We start from the raw sequence: 6,023 nt of genomic DNA on the forward strand, positions 1-6,023 counted from the left end.
GGCCAGAGACAGGCCGCTTCGCTGTGCCCTCCCAGTCCTGCTTTGACACGCTCTATGCCAAATTATGTCCTGCAGTGAAGGAGACCTCTGCGACCTCTCCCAGACTGCCAAAATCCTGGGGAGTCTCAGCCGAGCAGTCAGCTGTACGGCGAAAGAAAACCGATCCGCTTTTCTAGAAGCAGGCGCTTCCCGCAGAGGTCTTGTTTAGCCTCGAGTCTTGCTTCCCTTTGGGAAGATGTCTCTGTTGGGAGCTGGACTGGCCACATGAGGCCCAGTGTTTGCAGCAGCTGGTCCTCCATCTGGAGCCAGCAAATAGCTGCCACGGCCGTCGCGGCAGAGAGCATCAGCATCTCCCCCCCCCCCCCTTGCAGGCAGCGCTAACATCTCTGTTTTCCACTGCCAGATGGGGGCATTGCAGCAGGACCTGATGCCGCTGTGTTCACCTTGGACCCCCTAGATCTTTAACTCCCCAAGCAGCACACGTCTTCCTTCGCGCCAGCTTTTTCTCCAGCAGGATCAGCCCCCCCCCCCCCGAGTGATCATTGCACTACCGAGAAACCAAAATGTGATTCTGCTCCAATATTTTCTGCATCCCACACGTGGCAAATGCCAACTGCAGTCAGTATCCCACCATCCACCACATCAAGATTGTCCCAGAAGGGAAACTGAGGCACTGAATGCCTCTTTCCTAAGGTCACTCGGGGGGGGTGAGGAATGGAGCTGAGATTAGACCAAGTTCTCCAGCGTCTCTGGACATTTAGATTTAGAGCCCAAAGCCTGGTGTGTTGCAGTGGAGGACTCTCGCCTGCTTAGCACAAGGGCTGCTCGTGACCCCGTTGGGTGCCAGCGTAACGCGCCGTTGCAGGGCGAGCACGTCAGCGCACCCCTGCTCTCCCGCTTCCATCAGCGCCTGCACCCCGAGCTCGGGGAGCTGCCGGGGCAATCACAGCTCCTCGCTCGGAGCACGGTGCACCGACTCCTTTCCCTGCGTCACGCGAGGCAGGTCGGTCCCGTCCCGCCCTGGCCACCGCTTGTCCAGCCTGCGGTGCCCCGACGGGATGCCGTGAACCGCGTGGTTTCTCGTAAACCTTTCCTCTGCCTCGTGGTTTGTCGAGAGCAAGACGGGAGGGGAAAGGGGCGGCTGGTGCCCTCACCCGGGAGAAGAACGCGGGGGGCCGACGCGGTGTCAGCGCTCGTCGGCACGACGAGGCTCAGGGTCTTGCAGGCACCGAGACAGGGCTGCTACCACGAGTGTGAGCAGCAGACTGATGCGCACACACAGTGTCGGTCTCTCTGACCTGCCACTGACCCAGCAGCACGATTCAATTAATAACAATTAACAATTAACGTTCCCCTGCAGTACTTTCCCTCTCCAAAGCAATGCACAGATATTAATTACCCTCTGAAGCAGACATCAACCCCCCCTTCCCATACTCTCCAGAGACAGGCTTGGCCCCCCCCCCCCTTTGGTATTTTATTGCCTCGAACAAGATGCGATTTCCGTGGCAGGAAGGGCTGACAGCTCTGAGCAGCGAGATAGATGGCTCGTAGCCTAATTAACGATCTAAGATGGGGCTTGGGTTTTCCACTGCCGACAGCCGTAACTGGAGAGCAGAGTGATTAGCTGGGTTAAGCAGCGCGATCCAGCGGCTTCGAACAAAGCCGGAGAGGTCGGCGGGATCGAGGGATCGGCTGTGCTGATGGCTGGGGGCGCTGAGCCCCCTTGGAGGGGGCAGGAGGGAGAGGGAAGGGCCAGAGAAAGCTCAGCTGCGTCTCCGCGCCGCTGGAAGCCGTACGCGGGAACTGCCAGGTCCTTGGTCCCTTTTACGCAGTGATTTTGGTCCATTCCCGTGACTGACTTCTGAATTTGTATCGCACTGGTCACAGCCTAGGGCAGGGGCTCAGGACACCCTTTGGCGAGCAGCGGAAACCAGCTACAGCGGCTCAGACATTTTAGGAAATCCCTTGGGATGGAGACAGTTGGAAGAGGGGCTGCCATACGCTCTGCGCTGCCCTTCCTCCTCCCCAGCTGTCTGCTTGTACCGCTGCTGGAGAGAGGCGCCCAGCCGAGAAGGACCCTTGCTCTGCCACAGTATGGCTCTTTTTATGTTCTCTTCTCCTGGTCAGATTCCTCCGATCTGCAGGAAAAGAGTGAGAAGCTGGAAACGTTGGAGGCCTGGTTTCGAATGGCTCTGCCCTGCTGATGCCTTTTCCCTGCTGTTCCTGAGGACATGTGTCCGTGATTGCCCAAGGCTCAGAGGAGGCAGCACCAAGCCACCGTGGAGCCGTCCTTGCTGTGGGGACCTTTCTCACCGCTTGGTCCTGTTCCCTGGCCCAGCTGGGCTTGCTGCCACCCTGTGACATTGCTTCACACTTGTACAAAAGTACTTGTGGAGGAAGAAAGACCTCCTGGGACAGTAATGACATCTGGGAAGGTGGAGGGCTGAGTACAGAGTCAGTCTGCCCCATCCCTTCTTCCTCACCAGGACTGAGGATCCCCCCGGGGCATGTAGCTGGGACTGAGCCCACACTTGGCCACGAGCCTGCAGGAAAAGTTGCCAGACTTTGGGTGTTAAACACAGTGAGCTTTAAAGGAGCTAGATGCAAACCTCAGACGGCAGAGCAACAGCAGCAGCGTAGCAAGGGAGGACACAGATCAGCACGGCTAGGTGACACATCGCAACCTGCAGCTGGAGGTGGCCTTGTGAAGCTTCACCAAAAGAGCTGGCCCCTCCAATGTGGTTGGAATCAAGCACCTTCACTCAACTATTCCAGCATGCCCCATTTCCACCGTGCCCAGCTGCACATCATTTGCGACTGACTCTAACCACTTGCTCTGGTACTGCTGCCCAGACCTGTTCCCTGCCTTTCCCCTGCTCCGGGGTATCCCTTTGCCCTCGTCTCCACTGACTTCCAGGCTGTCTTCTTCAGCTGGTGAGCTTCTCACTGCCTCCACCTTGACAGCTTTCATAGCTTTGAAAAGTCCCCTCCCCAATCTGAGCAACTAATGAAAATACTAAGGAGCATCCAGCCCAGAAAAGACCTCCCCCCTCTACAACCCCCTTGCCTTAGCCTGGACAGTGACTTGCTTTGTGGTCCCCTGAGTTCAAGCCTTCTCCAAGACCCTCAGTTAATTTAAAGCACCTCGTCATCCCTTCAGTTGCTCAGGCGCATTTTGCACGAAGCCGTGTCAAAAGCCCTACCAGCACCAAGACGAAGCACAGGCGGGAGATCAAGGCTCAATGCAAGAATCACGGGGTGATATTCTGTGGCTGATGTGACTCAGGGGGGCAGAGCAGACAGTGATAACAACTCCATCTGGCATTAAAATCTGTGGATTTATGAGTTTACCCGTATTAGAGGGCCAGCCCTTGTCATTGTGTAGACAGCATATTTGCTCTGAGTATTTATTCTGTTTGGAGTCTCTCCCTTTTAAATGATGAGCCTGCTGGATGCAGAACCAGACAAAAGAATATCAATCATAGCTAAATGAATGCCCTGTAAAACCTGATTTATGGGCAATTAAAAGTTTCCCTGGATTAAGCTCTGGTCTCTCTTGCTTACTGTAAATAATTCTCGCTTCCTTTATGTATCAAAGGGGGCCTGGATTTTCAGGGACAGCTAAAAAAAGAAGAATGGCATTAGGATATTGGAAATGAAAGCCACAAACAAGGTGGGGAAGGGGATACTGCCTGAATCAAAGCAAATCCTATGGAATCTGGATTTGCCAGAGCGAGGGCCACTAAAGAAGAGGTAGAGTGATAGACGCAGTCATAAGGGAAGGACCATTTTTTCTAAGGTTGTATTAAACTCTCCTGAAGACCATAAATGCGGGGAACTGTGTGCATTCACAGACATTTACATTTTTGGGGCTGAAGACTTGTTTTTTTTTAGCCACCTCCCAAGGTCCCGTTCTTGGCTGCACCCTCCCTCAACTATCACCTTTTATAGGCTCATACTCTGGGTTAATTCACCTATAATTTTCCTCCAGTTTATCTGCACACATAGCTAAGGAAACCTGGGCCACGCTAAAGCGTTGGCTGTGTTTGTCGTTGCATGTTCTGGGCAAATAGTACAGGATTTCAGGGTGGAAGAGGCACTGTGCTCTGCAAAAGACAGGCCAAAAGCCTTTGCCCACTGATTTCTGAATCTTGTTGTTCTGCTTCTTGTTGAGTGACTCACTGATAAAGCAGGGCACTGTCTACAGCGAAGGAGGGTCTCTTTTATTAGCTCAACATACAGTTGGGGGAAAAAAAAACAACAGATGGGCCTCTAGGCGTGTTATCCTGTCTTCAGGAAGAGCCATCTTCTCCTAACTGACAGCTTTCAAGTGTTGGGGAATGGCTTCTGGGCTAAGTTTGTTCAGGGACCCTCTGCTAATGACTTTTCCTTTCTTTCGAGCCTGAAAACTGTTCTCTAACCCCAGCCGGCAAAGGCAGAGTGAGATCCAGCCTCCCTAAATCCTGCAGCCTGGGGTTGGTGAGGGACTCAGACCTCATCTTGAGCTCATCACTCACGACAGGCTTCTGGGCCGGAGCTGCAGCAGGCTCTGTGCCGAATTTCCGGGGAGCAGGGCTGTATTTCAGGATGGAGCCGAACGGTCTCCGCAGGCGAGGCTCATTGTATTTCTATACATTCATCCTATGGCGATACAGCAGCTATTCTGGGAACAGATTGTGCCATTGCCATTCACTTCTTCGCTGGAGATGTGAAATCACGGGGGTGATTTCATACACCCAGAATTAACTCGGGCTTTTAAGGAAACCCGGGACTGGAAGAGATCCCCAGGATCAGCATGCCCTGCTGCTGCAGGCTCCGTGTCTCCTGCAGAGATTTGAGCAGCGAAGGGGTGGTGGCCCAGTTTCATTTACTGTTGCTGGAGCTGATGAGATGTGGAGGGGGGTGAGGGAGAGGGGAATCCCCCCCCGCCCCCCCATCAAACTCATTTTCATAAAATAATAGGGCTTTTCCAAATGGTTTTATCAGCCCCAGAAATGTCATCAGTCCCTGGCAAAACTGCAGGTGAGCTGTATCTTTTTCTTTAATTTGTTTAAATGACTTGTAGGGCGTAAAAAGAGCATTTTGCAGCATATTTGGCTGCCTGTCTCTTTGCCTGTCTGTCCGTCCCCCCAGGGGATGTCTACCTGGCAAGGCAACGGGGACGAACCTACGCTAAGCTGGAGCCGACAGCCAGGTGCATCGGAAACACCTTCGTCGTGCCAGCCCGGAGATCTGCAGGCTGCAAAACCTGCCGAAGCAGGAGAGATCAGCCGCCGCTGCGCTCGCTCTCGGCGCCGGATTGCTGCAGGTCTCTGCGCTGCCTGGCTGGACGCCGGTTGGGGGCTGCGGGGCTGCAGGGACACGCTCACTTCAGGCTGTAGTTTCGTGGTCGCTTTTAGCCCGTGCGGCTGCTAGGAGCGGCTTGGCCTTGCACACGGATGGAGCTGCGCTCCCAGAGCCCGTGCAAGGACCCCCGTGACGGCCACATCGGAAAAATCACGGCACTGGGGCTTGGAGGGGTTTGGACTGTGCCAAAAGAGGAGCTGAATTTTGAATGCATATATTTCTCAGGCAAAACAGATTGCGCCGGGATGCTTTTTAGCTTGGGTGTTTCTTTTGGAGGCTGGCCAACGTGGCTGGGGAGTCTCCGGTCCGCCGGGGCGGGTGTTGAGGACCACCGGCGCTATCATCGGGAGCCCTGTTTCCCCACGGCCGGGGATGGCTGGGGCCTCTCGCAGGACTAAACGCTCTTGGTGGTCAGACCAAGAGTGCCCGCTGCAGACCCTGCCCCTCTTGCACGGGGTTTGTGGCTTCGCCAACGTTGTCCCCACACGTGGGAACAGGCCTGGGGAGAAAAGGTCCTGCTCTCCCTCACCATCAGAACCAAACAAAACCTGCACCGGGGAACACGACCGCAAAAGAGCTCCCATAAAACAGAATTAGGGCCATGCAGTTAAAGAAGAAAGCAGGCTGTTCGGAAGAGGAGCTTTTAAAAGCAACACCAACTTGGCAGCAGGCTTGGC

Source organism: Apteryx mantelli, chromosome 28 (assembly GCF_036417845.1).
Source record: "Apteryx mantelli isolate bAptMan1 chromosome 28, bAptMan1.hap1, whole genome shotgun sequence".
Taxonomy (NCBI): Eukaryota; Metazoa; Chordata; class Aves; order Apterygiformes; family Apterygidae; genus Apteryx; species Apteryx mantelli.